At 34.6% G+C, this 16922-nt stretch overlaps 1 long non-coding RNA gene across 1 annotated transcript in view; it reads left to right on the forward strand.

The window, feature by feature from the left end:
• The window catches only part of LOC110438027 (uncharacterized), a 40616-nt gene extending 30343 nt beyond the window's left edge, over nt 1-10273 (forward strand). Inside the window, exon 10 of the long non-coding RNA XR_012391770.1 lies at nt 10099-10273. This is a non-coding gene — a long non-coding RNA (uncharacterized lncRNA). The remainder of the gene's footprint in view (nt 1-10098) is intronic.
• Nucleotides 10274-16922: the final 6649 nt, after the last annotated feature.

A 16922-nucleotide genomic window follows, 5' to 3' on the forward strand; every position in this document is an offset into this window, starting at 1 on the left:
TATGATCATCATTTCAACCTGCTGGCGTTCACATCATCGGTCTAGTCGTTTCTAAATCGTTTTTGAATCGTGAGAGAGTCGATTCATTGACCTATTCATAAACACAACCGTTGCTTTGTTACTGAACAAATGTCTTAAGACAGTGTCTTACTGCCACCTACTGGCGGTTTTAGTTGTTACATGGAAAACCTAATTTTACTAGACTTGCATATTTTTCTTATTAATATTTTTATTTGAGAAATTATTTATTTAAAAAAATCCATAAAGGTAAATAATTCAATGGATTTTCAAAAAATCTAAATTGCAAATATTGCACCTAATGGGAAAAGTGACTGCAGTAGAAGTACAAGAGAGAATGCAAAAGGAAGAAGTATCCAACTCTGAAAAAGTTTAGGAACCGCTGATATACAGATAACTAGGTCATGACTTAGTTAAAAATTAAGTCTAAATCAATGCAAATGTAGTTTAACAATGCAGTGCAAGTATTACAATGTACAAACACAAAAATTCCAATACTGTAAACAATTAATTTCAAACTACACTAACTAATTATATATTATATATTATATTTTGGAAGTTATTTGCAAATGCAGCCAAAGCACATGATAGCATTAAATATGGCTGTAATATTGGTCATGTGGACGTTACTGCTTTTTGCCTTGGCACGACTGCTCACTTTTTGCTTACAATTAAAGTCTGTTTAAACGTAGTCTTGTCTGCATTTTGGAAATTGTTTTTCTTTTTATTGAGATATTGTTTCAAATGTTGCTTTCAATGGGGGTGTATGAATATATCATATATTAACTCATATTTAACTCAATATTTTGATTCACTCTGTCTAACAAGTCATCCGTGCTGTTGTTCTATTGGAATTTTATTTTCCAAATGGCCGACGTAGCAACAGAGTGTCACCTCTTGGTGGATCTAAGCTCTTTGATTTATTTATTTATTTATTTATTTATTATTATTAATTAATTAATTTTTTTTTTTTATTGACTTCAATAACAAACATACAAAATCCAATTTTACACAAAACAATGATAATAACAGATCAGGATAAATAATATAAACATATAAAAAAATTATTAAAAGAGAAACCAAAGAGAGAAAAAAATAATAAAAAAATAAAACAATTAAACAAAGATACATACAAAACACAGATACAGCAAGAGGAAGCAAGGACTTACGTATCCGTGATATTTCCAAAATATTTATCTTAATAATCCAAGAATCTATCACTTTTCTTGTTAATAATTAGTCTAAGAGATTTAATAAAAAGATCCATTTCAATTAAAAAATGTGAAAAGAAGGCTGCGAATTGGAGAACTTTTGTTTGTGAATAAAATATTTTGCATACAAAATAAAAAAGTTAATAATGTAGTTCTCTGATATATCAGTTTTACCTTCATAGTAACAAATAATATCTTGAAGTTGTAAGTGTCTGGAAGAAGCAATGTATTTACCTATATGAAGATATAAGCTATAACAAAAGCTTTTTGTGTTTTCACAATGAAAAAATATGTCAATCAGCGTTTCGTCTTCATTTTTACAAACTGTGCTTGAACTATATCAATTTCCAAAAACTTTGCCAAAGTACTATTCACTGGATATATTTTATAAAGAATTTTAAAATGACCCTCTTTTGTTTTATTGGGAATGCAGCACTTATGAGGTAATAGCCAGGCTTTTTTCCAGTCTATTAGGTCAATGAAGGATGCAGTAAAATTTGCTCTTAGGAACATTATACTTTTTAATTTGAAAGATTTGTTGAATATATTTATTATTACATTTTTTGTCAAATATACTAACTCCATTTTAGATCAGCTCTGGTTCTTTAATAACATTTTCATTAAACATTAAATGAGATTTTATATGTTGAATTAGGGCTACAGAAATTGCTTTTTGCACAGCATTAAATTCTTTAAAAGGTAATGGAAAATTATTATTGGACATAAATTGTTCATAAGACAAGAAGTTGTCAGACTTATCAAAAATTGAGAGAATACCAATTATATTTTTGTTAAATCACGTGGATAGAAAAATACATTTATTTCTAATTCTAATATCAGAGTTGTTCCATAAGATGCATTTATGTGGTGAGAAATTGTGGGAACAACACAATTTCCAGGATCTATGCTCTTTGATACAATCCATAGATATATACATGTATACATTTATGGATACAATCAAAGTCCCTTTTACAAAGGCAGAGGACAGTAACTTTAAAATAAGGGTTAAAGGTCAAGTTTGAGCTTAAGGGTTTTTTTCATGTAGATAAATGTCATTACTTAAACATTTTCCAATGTCCTGTCTTTTACTAATTTGTATGGGCAACAAAAAAATCTTTGAAGTCATTTTTCTCAATTCAACACTCTAGTGAGTTAAGGTCTTTTGCTTTTGTAAGGCAGAAAAGTGACAATGACTATATCTGTTTTTTTAAAGACAGCTATAATAATATAACCTTAGTATATTTATTAACATTAACTAATAATAAACAACACTTGTACAGCATTTAATAATCATACTTCAACTTTTAATAATGCGTTATTAATCCAAAATGTTAATTTTGTTAAAATTAATACATTATATTAATAATAACAACAACGATGAATAACTTTATTTTCATTTAAAAATGAACAAAAGCCACATGTAATAATGATTTTTTGTGTCATCTTGATGTGATGTTTATTTTTCCTTTAAAAATATTAATAAACGCATTCGAGGCTGACTGTTGGAGATCTGCGCAAGTGCGCATGCGCAGCGGCGTCATTTTTAACCAAACAAGAGGACAGGGAAAAACTTATGGGAGCAAGAGATAACGTAAACACTTACTAAATCGACATTTATTTCTCAATTATGGCCGTGTAACGTAAAGTGTCACTAGTTAACAGTTTTGTATTTTTGTAAGTAATTTTAAAAATAAATGTTCTGTTGCACAAAACTCCCTGAAGCAGTTTGAGGTACATTAACTTAAAAATCTTGACATGATTCTGTATTTACAGTTTAACGTGTCGCCTAACACGACAAACAGCAAAATAATCACTTTTAATAGCTTTACTGAAACGACAGTACAGATTTTGATGCTTGAAAACGTGGTGAATTTCGCTTGTTCTCTGGCGCTTTTCACATTATGTTTATGTATCGTTAGTTACTGGACGTTATGCGACACAGATTAAGATATTAATTACATTATACAGAAGATAATAGCTTGGAGGTAATTTAATGTTGACCGCTGAACACAGTAAAGGTAATTTTGGCAGACTTTGTCAAATTAAAAACATTAACTCAGCTACCTGTTTCTTCATGTTAAATGCTATTATTAGCGCGTTACCTGTTTTCACCTTCATACTCTGGTTTCATTCACAAACACATCACAATCAGTAACATTAGTTCTAACAAATCGTAAATTAACCAATAGTTTTAAAGCTCTTTCTCTTTTGTGGTGTTGCTTGTCATTTAGCCAGAGGTGTCAGTGATTCAGTAAATCACTCATGCTTTAAATTTTATGTGGAGAACTGGTAAGTTACTTAGTTGCTTTCTAACTTGTTTAGAGCTGAAATTTTGATATAAACAGTGGTGCTGTTCTCAGTATTTATGCATAATTTTTTTAGTACCATACCATTTATACAACCATTTATCCAAACCAAGTGATACAGGATCAAGCGATTGGCCATCACGAAAGTTTGCTTTATGGCGACTGGTGAGTCTCCTTATTTTAGTGTAATTTAGACAAAGTTAAATTAATTAAAACTTTTTATAAATCCAATATATATCTTTCAGGCCTCTCTGTTGTCCTGGATGTGATGAAATGCTGGGACTTCCTTTGTCTTTATTGAATTTTTTGTGAGCAGTATCCAGCCGTACGGGCAGCACTAAGAGTCAGGTAATCTACAGAGTTGAACTGGATTACTGATAGCTGAGTGAATACCTTTAGGACAGTGTTTTTCATTCCTGGTCCTGAGATTCACAGCTATGTACATTCTGCATGTCTTATTTTACAAACACGCTAAGTTTAGTTCATAGAGCTGATGAGTCTCTGTGTTTAGTAATAGAGAAATACAACTGTAGTGCTTTGTGTCCTCATTACTCATCACTGAATTAAATCACTGAAGTTAAGTAAAAGTCAGTTGTATAGTACACTCACTGGCTGTTTTATTAGGTATACGCACACGGACCCTTACTAGTACCTGATTGGACCCCCTTTTGCCTTCCGGACTGCCTTAATCCTTTGTGGCATAGATTAAACAAGGTACTGGAAATATTCTTCAGAGATTTTGCTCTAAATTGACTTGATAGCATCACGCAGTTGCCACAGATTTGTCAGCTACACATCCATGATGCAAATCTCCTGTTCCATCACATCCCAAAGGTACACTATTGGATTGAGGTCTGGTAACTGTAGAGGCCATTTGAGTACAGTGAACTCATTGTCATGATCAAGAAACCAGTCTGAGATGATTCTCGCTTTATGACATTGGTGCGTTATTCTTCCGGAAAAAGCCATCAGAAGATGGGTACACTGTAGTCATAAAGGGATAGACTTGGGGCCTCATGTATCAACGCTGCGTACGCACAAAAACTTTGCGTACGCCAGGTTTCACGCTCAGAATCGCTCACGTTTGGATTTATTAACAATGAACTGAACGTGGGAATGTGCGCAGCTTCACGGCAGCTTTCTGGCAGGCGTACGCACATTTTTTGTGCGTGTCTGTTTTATTTCCATTGGCGACTCCTAGAGGCAGTTGTGTTAAATTGCTCTCTACAAAGTGTCTGAGCCTTGCAATGGCAGCTGTATGAGACGGGTTCAGCAGGTATATAAGGTTTCCATACCATACATTTGACCAGCTAAACATTAAAGCACAATTTGCAGCAGTCGCCTGTTTTCCCAATGTAATCTGAGCGATCTACCGCACGCACATTGCTATAAAGACACTATCTGAAGATGAATTTGCATGCGTGAATCAGAAACATTTCCATTCAATAAATGTGCAAATAAAATATGATGCTTATTGATATGAACTTATTGATGATTCCTACTTGTCTTTCTCGTGATAAATAGTTGGCAAAATCTGATATGTAGCGGGGGAAAAAACAAGAAAGAGTTCATCAGACGCTGGATTCGAGCCGAGATCATGCTCGAACGTATCAATTCATGATCACAAGCGTCTTACGAGTAGCGCCACTGAGACTGTTAAACGTCCTGCAACATTTTACAGATATAAACCACACTATTTCTTTTTTTTAATGTACTCAGTGCGATGTTCAAACCCAACTGTGTTAACCGCATCAGCTAAACTCTCCCACTCTATTTTTTTCTTTTGTTGTTAATTCCGGAGAACAAACTTGCAAATAACACCGCTTTTCTCCGGTCTACCTCCGAAAGGAGCACCTCCAATTCACATTCTGTTCAAAGTTTCTCTTTTTGCTTGCTTTTGACATTGCTTTTTTGTTGGGTTTTTCCATTAGCATAGTCATTAGCATATTCATACGGGGGAGGAGGCAGGGAGGGGTTTTGTGCTCGTGCATGTTGCGCTCAGTTTCACGTTCATTCAGATGTACAAAAGAATATGCGTGAGATTTGGCGTACGCAGTGTTTCATACATCTGAATTTTTTTCTGCGTACGCACATTTACAGCTTTGTGCGTACGCAATGTTTTGGTAAGATTTCCACGCAAGTCTTCGTACATGAGGCTCTTGGTCTGCAGCAGTACTCAGGTAGACTGTGGTGTTGACTTGCACAGGATTAAACACAGTAGCTTTGTTTCCATCCAAAGTATGTGAATGAACTTTATGCACAAAACTGGATTATTGCATGAAAAACGTGCGAATAAAGCTGCGTTTCCATCTAATGAGTCAAAGCGAACAAAATCGTCACTTCTTGATTAACTGGCACCAAATATAAACAGTAAAAACAAAATTTGCTTCAGTAGGAGAAGCAGCATCAATCTTTTCTTCATCTAATAAATTACTGTACCTCAGAAGGCAATCCTGACATGTAGTAAACGCGCGGTGGCGTTTAAAGGTGTCAGGCGCAGAGCACAGACACTCTTGATTCGGGAGGTCATTAAAAATAAAAGAACACTAATACTGAAACGGTAAGGCGTTTAAGAATGACCAAAACAACATTTCAGATGTTTTATAATGTGCTCAGCCTGCTGGTTTATCCATTCACACACATTTTATTTATCAACACATGATCTCTTATGCTGGAGTTTGTGCGGTAAAAGTGTTTCCATCGTAGTTTATGCGCATCTTTTCTTATTGAATAAAAAGTTTATCCTACTCAGTTATGCGCATAGGTTTTTTATGCGCATTTTCAAAATTTATGCACATCTTGGCGTTTCTATCAACCATTTTTTATGCGCATATGCAAAATGTGCATATAAATAGGTGGATGGAATCATAGCTAATGACAGAACCACTCAGTGAATGTTCTTATTTAACTGCATATCAGAGTGAGATCAGTCAGACATCTTGTGTTGTATCATATTTTTTCCAATTATGACTTATTATGATAGTAAAATTAGTAAAATAGCCTGTACATATTTTATTTATTTAATACATGGGAAAAAATAATTGAATGTAGAAAGTGATTTGTGCTACAGTAAACAGATGCGTTGAGCCTATTTGGCTCATTCAGAACTTAAATGGCTTACCCGTTGAAACAATACAGTGTAATACTGCTAGTTTAGTATACAACCTTACCATATTAGTCAAACATTTTAAAATACATTATTTAAAATTCTTTATATATATATATATATGTATATATATATATATATATATATATATATATATATATATATATATATATATATATATATATATATATATATATATATATATATAAAGAATTTATATATATATATATATATATATATATATATATATATATATATATATATATATATATATATATATATATATCTTTTATTTATTATTATATTTATACAGCAGTTCTGTCTGGTTCTTGAATCTGATTGGCCGTGCAATATTTTGCCAGTAACATCACAACAAAATGTACTTTTGAGGCTTTATTAGTAAAGAATGTAGTTGTTTAGATTGCAACTATGCAGTTTATTTGTAAGAATAGTGCCTATTTTAAATTATTCACAATTTCTGAGAGAGCTCGTTGGCAGCCATCAGCCTGCCATAGTGTAGTAGACAAAGACGGTTGTCTATCCACAAGAGGGCACCAGGGCCACATAATAAGCCCTTGCTTAGATTAAAACTGTTGTGAGTTTTCTTGAGTGCAAAGCTGAAAACCGGAAGTGTTGCAGTTTTTAAGGTGGACCGGATAGAATCAATAAGAAGTTGTGAATTAGGTTGGATTCAGCCTCGTTCTTCCTTATCGCAAACACAACAGCAGTCTGGTAGTGATTGCGCTGCTTTTTTCAAGGTTAATTATTGTGATATTGTAACAGTCATTTAATGTTTGATATGCCTTGTGTATAAATGTCCCCTATAAGAGGACTTCTTTTGTGGTAGTTTTACCTTTGAGATGTAAGCACGCAGGTATGGGAGTTCAGTTCAGTTCTGGGGAGCTCTGAGAAGTGTGTGATGGTCGCTCTACCGCTGTATCATTCTTTTATTTTAATAATGTAACATTTTATTTTGCGACAGATGTTTGAGTGTGTTTTTCTTTTTCTTTTGCCTACTCATTGTCATTGACTGGCATGTGTGTAGTCGACAGCACTTGGGACAAACGCATAAAGGCCAGTAGGAATATCTGCTCCTGCTACTCGTGTGATATAGCTCATATATATAGATAAAAATGCATCCAAACAGTGCTGTTTCCACAGAGCTTCGTCTGTTTCTGTATTTGGGTTTCCAAAGGACATGACACAAAGACAGAAGTGCTTACAGTTCAATATTAATTATGTTCCAGAGAATTATAAAATACATAGCAAGCATGATTTGACAAAACAGCTCCAGAATCTCTCCTAGTTAAGTGCTGGATTCGGTTATAATCTCCTCAAAGCAGAAGCTGTGAACTTCAACCTATAAGTGTTTTTATTTGTTAAAATTGATCATGACATGTACAGTGTCTAGCATTAACGGTAAGCTGTAGCAACGATGTAAACAATGGGAAATGCTGCTTTGCACCGCAGACAATTCAGCTACAATTTCATATTTATCAGCCAAACTGCTGTAAACACACACACACTTCACCAGCACGTTCGTGTCTATGTATGTGTGCGACTGCATTGATTGTCTTTAGGCAGCTTTTCACATCTCAGATAATGTAGTCGCAAAAGATATGTGGATGATTCATGTGACTTACAACAAAATATTCTGGATACATGTGAAAGACGTTGTGTAACATGTTGAGTTAAAAAAAGACAGGGTAGCTCAAATAACTCGTGGTAGCAGCTAAGAAATAAATCAAGGCTCACACAGGTCGCATCCCACATCTTGTGCTTTATTCTTCTTTCACGATATATTACAGAAAATAACTTAATCCGAGCATCAGAGAAAAAGAAAAAAAACTCCAGTGCACATGCGCTTGTTGCAGAAAGTTCACACATTCACGCACACACAATGCCAAACGCTCTTAAAGGAGCCGCACCCCATTTTCACTTGTTACAGAGACTTGTCAGGTTTTATTTTAGTGAGCAGGGAGGAGGTTGATGGAGGTTTACACAGCAGAAAAGCGTGTGCTTGTACGGGCGTGATGTGGAGCCGATCCGCAAATCGCAGCACATTATGACGATGACCAATCAGAGTCACTTGAGGGCGGGCCTTTCAGAGGAACTAGGAAATATATCAGTCGTTTTCATGTTAGCTGAGTAGCTGTGTATAATCAAAGTGAGATATATGAAAAAATAACGCGATTTCCTTCAAGTGAAACATAAGCACACATTGCTTTGCATCTTATAAACACAACCAAGCCTTAAAATTACATTCTGGACCACCCCTTTAACAAATCAGTAAAAAAGTGGATATGACAACAAAGAAATATAATTTTTGTTTGTCATTTATAAAAACAGCTTTGCTGATTAATAGTCTGTTGTATAGTAACATTTTGAAGTTTGGTGTACCTGTTGGTTTGTGTCAGTTTCATTAATAAAATCAATGCAGACAGCTCACCTTTTGGTAAAAATCTACCTTTCAATGAGTTACTAATGAGATCTGAGGATTTTTTTCCACTCCGCAGAGCTAAATGTAATCTTAAGAGTTAATAATTATCTGGTTGTGCAGTATTTTTTTTACACTTTACCTTTTAAGGACAATATCTAAAAAGGGTAATGTTCTGTATTGTGATGTGGTAACAGTGGCAAGAGAGGCAAACAGCTTACAGTGTAGCTTAGCGTTGCCTTCTAATTAGCCAGTTTTGTCTGAAATGGTCTGCACAAATAACATAATGGTTTAAAATGAGATTTTGTTAAATTTATTTTAGTTTAAAAAAAACTTTGAAGAGGCATTTATAAACAATACCAAAATAAGTAAAAAATAAAGCGCCTTGTGTGTGTCAACGACAACAGCGTATTAATAGAAAAAAATCATGCAATTGTTATAAAATAAAAGCAAATACAGTATATAATTTGGCCAATGAGTTTTAGGAATTTTATTGATTTTAAAAACATTTTAATAGCATCCCGAAAAAACATCTCTTTTGGCTTAAACGGGTAGACAAGGCAAGTTTATTTATACAGCACATTTCATACACAATGGTAATTCAAAGTTCTTTACATGAACAAGAATAAAAGAAACATGAAAATAAAAATAATACAATTAATTAAAATGGATTAAATTAATTAATATATGGTAATAATTAACAAAACTATGTTCAGGTTATTAAGAGTGATTTCTGGAGGATCATGTGACATTGAACAGGACTTATGCCATGATGTTAGAAGTACAGCTTTGAAGCAGAAAGCAGTTATTAACTTATTATTTCTTTTCTGTTTTACTGTAATGATGTGGGCAGAAGAGACATCTACCAATAACATTAAAGACTCTAAACTTTTTTCCAGTTATGTACATAGATTAGCAACATTAACAATTGTATACATTCTTTTAGCTGCAAGAGACCCAGAATGCAAAATAGCACAATAGTACAAGAAAAGCAGTAATACAGTATATTTTATTTTTCAGTTTCCACTCTGGAGGAATCTGGAGTCTTTACCTCTGCACTATAGGAACGCTGAAGAAGATGAAATGCTGAAAAACTTTGTCCTACATCGACCCTCCATGAAAAGATAAAGAGTAAGGTGTCCTACAGAGATCATTGTCCTCTCTTCCTCAAAAGAGCCTATCTCCGGTTGGTTTGGTAAGATGTACACTTGTATTCTCTCTCAGGTGTCCAGCATCTCATACTGCCTCCTCAACTCTGTCTGAAAGAGTCTCCAGTAGTCATAAAGATCTCAAATACTCCCTAGAGATATCAGCATGCCCATCCTCTTTTTTTTTTTTTTTTATTAGAATATGCAAAAATCATACGAATACAAGAAAACGTCAACAAATAACAAATACAAAGCAACGAAACAAAAACAAAACAAAAACAACAACAATATAGTCATGTACTGGTATGTGCGTGAGTGTGTGTATGCATGTAAAGGTAACTTGGTGGACAGGTCAGAGTACATACATAAGGAACAATAACAGTCAATAAATGAAGCAAGTGTCACAGATATAGATAAAACATATAGAAAGAAACCAGTCAGAGGTAGGGAGTAACAACAATGCTTATTAATGTATGATAGTAAAAATTAGAGTAAAAAGAAAGAAAGGACAACAGTAATAACTGACAACAATAATAATAAATCACAAGTGCTACACAAACTACTACTACAAAAAGTTACTTATATTACAACTACTACTGCTTCTACTACAGCCACAACCACGACTACTACTACTACAATGTCTACTAATACTGATACTACTACAACGACTACCACTACTGATACTACTATAGCGTTTGCTACAACCAATACAACAACGTCTACTGCTACTACTACTACTACTACTACTACTACTACTACTACTACAACTATTACCACTACTACTACTACTACTACAATCACTTCTACTACATCTACATCAACAACATCTACTACTGATATTACTACACCAACAACGACTACTACTACTACTGTAACTACCACACCATTACTACTTCTGCTACTACTTACATGAACTACTACTTCAAAAATCTCCGTAACAATTACTCAATTACAATCGATACTATTACTCTGTCTACTACTTCAACTACAACTACTACTACTACTACTACAACTACTACCGCTACAACTACAACAACTGCAACCTTAATAATGATAATGGTATAAATACTTGTAATAATGATAATGGAAAGATAACAGGACAAGTCAGAACAGTAATAATAATAATAATAATAATGATTTCAAAAAATAAAAGTAATACCATTTATGACAAAGGTGTCGAGGAGAGGGGAGGATGGGAAATCAGGGAGAGGACAAGTAATAATAATAATAAATAATAATAATAACAAATAATAATAGTAGTAAGTATTAAGTTTGAAGGGGAGATAGAGGAAAAGAGAAAATAAACTAATGATAATAAACAAAAATTAATAAAATACTTATAATAAAAATAAATAAATAAAATAAAATAAAAACAGAAAAGGAAGGGGAGGAGTAGAAAAAAAAAAGAAACAATAAGAGAGAAGAAAAATAAAGTTCAGCAAACAAAGCAACGAGAATAAGCCAAAAAAAATAAAAAATAAAATAAAATGATAATAAAAACTGAATAAATAAAAAAGAAAACACTATATCAATGCTAATTATGAATTATACAATTCCACATGGAAGAATAATATTAAAGATATGTATGATAGATTATTACTGTAATTTGATAACTATAATATACTCATGCTGGTAATAATACTAATAATAATGATAATAATAAAAATAACAACAGCTGTAACAATAAATTGAGGAGGTTGTAGTTGTGTGATGGGCATTGAGGTATAAAGTGTTTGTCAGTTGCTTTGTGATGCATTAAAAAAAGTGTAACGTGTGGCATGGATCAGTCCAGTGCAGTGCCCAGACTGCCATGCCTACGTTACACTTTACCCTGTGAATTTAGTACATGTAAGTAGATTTTTTTCTTTCCTTTTTTTCCCTCTCTCTTTTTTTTCCTCCTCTTCTCTTTCTTTCTTTCTTTTTTTTTTTTCTTTTATTTATTCTTTTATCTGTTGTTGGTCAGGAGAGGTACTGGTATATAAATAATAATAATAATAATAATTTATGCATAATAATAATAATAATAAATAGAAAACAAATATTATATATAATAATAATAATAAAATGAATAAATAACATTGATAGGGACAGGAAAGGGGAACAAATAGAACAAAAGGGAAAGTAATGAAGTATATAAAGACCGAATTATGATTATTTTATTTTAATTGTTTACATTATACTTTTTTCCAATTGATTTATTTATTTAAAATTAGATTTAATATTAGATTTTTTTTTTTTTCCTTATCTCTACCTGACCCCCTCTCTCCCCTCCCCTCTTGTTTATGTACTGATGAAGGTGTTGTTAGGGAATGGCTTCAGGCAAAGAGGATCTTCAATAGAGATGTATTCTGTATGCCCATCCTCTTGAATCAAAACTGCTGATGTATTATTGGGTACACCAAATACGGCTAGAATTATAAGTCCGTAAAGATTTTTCCTCACATATCTTTATTCTAAATGTGTTTACTTATAGTAATTATAAGACTGTTTTGGTTTCTAATCTCTTGGAGTGGTCGAATCATGGAATTACGAACTTAAAGGTTCCATGAAATTAAAATAAAACATTTTTAGATGTTAGTTTCAGTCTGTTAGTTTTAAGTATATCTTTTATCTTGTGTGCTCCAAAACAATGACAATTTGCCTTGAGAAAATATAAAACTTATATAAACATATAAAGCTTTTCACTTGACACAATGGATCAACGATTTGTTTCACGTCAGCTCATACTACAGTTTCTCTTCAAATCCTGACCAATCAATGCTTCCTAGAATCTGACATACCCCGCCCCCTTTAAGACGCTTCACATTTGTTTTTCATTTGATGTGCTTGAGCTCAACCACTCTCACTGGCAGAGCTATGAGAAAACAAAACACTATTGGCTGTTCTTTTAAAGGGGATGAGCTAATCTGTCTCCTGATACTGAAACTCCTAACTGTTTTAAGACTTCTGGTTTGAGGAGCTAAGATGTAAGTCGCGTTTTCAGTTTCTCCTGCAGCGTGCATATCAATATTTCAGTCTTTAGCCTTTTTTGTTCCCTCCAACAAGCCTACAAGCGTTGTTTACTTAATGTCCATAAAAACTAACTTGTTTTTATGTTGAATTATTAAGAACAAACCCAGTAAAGCTGCTAATCCATCATAGTCTCATCAGCAGCCTGTACTTTCTGATGGGCTCGCTTTGCCTCAGCCCTGATAGCTCAGAGGTGCATATGGAGCTCCCAGTCGACAACACAGCTCTTAAAGCTGAACTTTTATCTTCTCTATGCAATGATATTGCAGGGATTCTGTGCCCCGAGTTGCAAACTGTACTGGCTGACGATCTGTCAACAATTACATGTGAGCTGCAAGCTGTAAAACCTAATTTTTTCTAATACTGTGGCCACAGTACAGGGCGATGTGGCAATGTCACTATGATTAAAAAAAATACATGTCTGATTCTTCTTTTTCTGACCTGACCTCAAAGATAGCTCACGTCTGTGCAGCATTTGGGGAAGTGCGTCCACAGCTGCTGGGGAATCTCTGAAGTCAAGTTGGATTTCTGTATCCAGCCTGACTGCACTTCTTGTTCAATGGCTTGAAGTGGCACTTTGTTTGCCCAGAGGAGTCAAAGGTAGACAATTCTCTATTTTTCAAAGTAGTAAGATCGAAGTCATGAGAGAGATGGTAGCCCATGTACAGTAATTAATTGTTTTTTGCATATGGTAACTTAGTAAAGTCTGCTGACTTTCGGGTCTCTTGAACAATCCAGACTGATCATATTGGTCATTGTTACATGTCCATGTATTTGATTATTTATTTTTGCTATTTTGTTGCCCTCAACAGTTTTTGATTACTTTCTTTGAGTTGTTCTTTTATTTGTGATCAGCCTTAGTTTTATTTTGATTCCTTCCATACTTTGTTATAAATTTCTTATTTTAATAAATACCCCTAGACTGATCCCTTTTGGTTTACCTTTATTTGTGTTATGACTGTGGCTGTAACATAATTGAGGACTATTCCTAAATTGTTTGATTATGTTTCAGCTGTTTAGTGTGGAAAGAAGTGGCCACACCGTTCTTTTCGTGATTCATCTGGATTTGCTTTTGTGTGAGTGACTTCTTGCATCCTAAGCAAGTATTTGCCCTATTTATACTAGTTGTTGGGTAGGTTGTGGACCTGCAACTTTTTTTGCCTTTCTTGTTTTTGTAGTTATTACGCTTCAGAGCCACTTGCTGCTGATCTAGTAAATGAGTCTGTGCATGGTGTTCATGATTTTAGCATTTAAAGTCATTTCTTAGCTCATTTCAATGAATCGGATTCAATCAGATCAAAAGATTCACACTTTATCTACCATTTGTCCAGCAAATAGAAGACATTGTATCTTACCAATCTCGTTTATATTATTTCCTTTTTCAACAATAATAACATAACACAGTATTGGGTTAACTTTTAGCAAGGAAACAAAATCTACAGCTCGAGGATATGACTTAGAAGTGCATAAACACGAACACAGTTCTTACAAAATGAGAACAAAGATTTATTGAGCTACACTTTGATACATGAAACTAACTACGTAATAAGCAAACAACAAACAAACGCACACACACACATTCACACATACACACAAAGGCAGTTCAGAGGATGCAAAATAAGTTGACAGCTGCCACAAATGAATTCTAGTACTTCTTACTAGATCTTAAAAATCAGACCTGAGAAACCACAAGAGCAGGGTTTTGGCTTATCTTTAACTGCTTAAGATCAATCTGCACCAGATCAGCAAGAGACAGCGTTTGTTTGTTACTTGTGCATTTGCGGAAGTCGAGTTTCCCTTGCCAGGCTGGCCTCAGGGCGCGGTGACTCGCTTCGGTGACGTCTTTGGGATTCCTTTGCTTGTGAGTGGCTGTCGTCCTAGGTTATCTAGTTGACGGACTACTGAGAGTCGATTTGCAGAAGTTCGTGTGGTTTCGGCATTCCGGAAACTTAAGAGGTTTGCATTGAAAGTTTGTGATGACCCAATCGCATGGCGGCGCAGTGTCTGGACAGGCGAGAGGAAGCAAAGAGCAACAGCGAGCGTGAGCCAGCTAATGCAAAAAGTAATGTTTTCTTGTTGCAGGGTGCTTTTAAGTGACCTGGTTTGGTCCATCTTCCAATAAACAGTTGCCATGAAGGGCGGGGCCATGCCCTGTACCATCGAAGTAAGGGTCAATCATTAACAGACTGCATGTTGATTTCAGGCGAAGCAGTGGCGCAGTAGGTAGTGCTGTTGCCTAATTGTTGATTAATTGGGTAGGCAGAATTGTTCGTAGTGTTTGAGTGTTTGTGGATGTTTCCCAGTGATGTGTTGCGGCTGGAAGGGCATCCGCTGCGTAAAAACGTGCTGGATAAGTTGTTGGTTCATTCCGCTGTGGCGATCCCAGATTAATAAAGGAACTAAGCCGAAAAGAAAATGAATGAATGTTGATTTCACGTGGTAAAATCTCTTGTAAGTTTGTAACTATCTTACTTCAAATGTTACAAGACGAATACTGTTTGTACTTCTAGTTTTTCATGTACACTGCTCTTACAGCTGAATAGGTGCTGAGACCAAAATTATTTCAAACAAGACTCAATGCAACAGTGCAGCGCAGGACAGGATTTGATTGTGACTTCAGGTTCTTTCCATTATCCGCGGCCTGCAAAACTGCAGCAAAATGGATATAATATACATGGATGAAAGCAAATGAAATTATATTTATCTACGCACGGCACGGAAGAAACAAGGATGCATTAGGCTCCTTTCAGACTGGAGGTGGATGGAGGACTCGCCACCTGCACGTGACTGCGGTGAAGTTTTCCATGTTTTTGTTCAGTAAAGCGAAGCGTAGCTTCAGGTCTAATCATCACTAAAGTGATCATCAAAAGTGTCACATTTGTATTTGCTGACATCTAACACAATGTTGCTCTTGGCATATGTGTTTATTGTTTTTCTAATAAGAGTTTCATTTTGGCAATAGCCTTTTGTATTAAATAGCCGATTTGATCTATATAAAACTTCACATTCAAACCCAACCAAAAAAATCAACTTGCACCACTTTTATCTAATTCCGATGGTTTCTGAGGCATTTGAGCATATTTCATTCGACTGTGTAGGACCTCTTCCACATTCAAAATCTGGCAATAATTACCTGTTTACGATTATATGCGCAACTACACATTTTCCTGAGGCCAATCCTTTACATTTTGTAACTGCTAGAGCAATCACCAAAACACTGGTTAAGTTTTTCACGGTCTTTGGTTCAGAGTGATCATGGAACAAATTTTACATCTCAAACGTTTTCTCAAGAGCTTAAACGACTCGCCATTAAACATAACATCTCCACTGCTTATTATCCAGAGAGTCAAGGTGCTTTAGAGAGGTTTCATCAGACAGATAAGGTCTATAAGTTCTCACATACTCTTTTGAGCTTGAGAGAGGAAGAAATTCTGTGGTTGCTTTTCGCTTCACGAGAGGTGATACAAGACTCACTGGGGTAGAACTTTTTTGGGCACACTTTTTGCTGTCCTTTAGCTGTATTGAAAGAGAAGTGACTCTCTGATTCAAAAAGCACCACTGTTCCTGAATATTTTTCACAGTTTCGTACATGTTTATATAGGGCTGTGACACAGGGTTCCCGCGGGTCCTTAAAAAGTCTTAAAATGTCTTAAATTAAAATCCGGGAAATTAAGGTCTTAAATTGTC

This window comes from Danio rerio, chromosome 2 (assembly GCF_049306965.1).
Source record: "Danio rerio strain Tuebingen ecotype United States chromosome 2, GRCz12tu, whole genome shotgun sequence".
Lineage (NCBI taxonomy): Eukaryota > Metazoa > Chordata > Actinopteri > Cypriniformes > Danionidae > Danio > Danio rerio.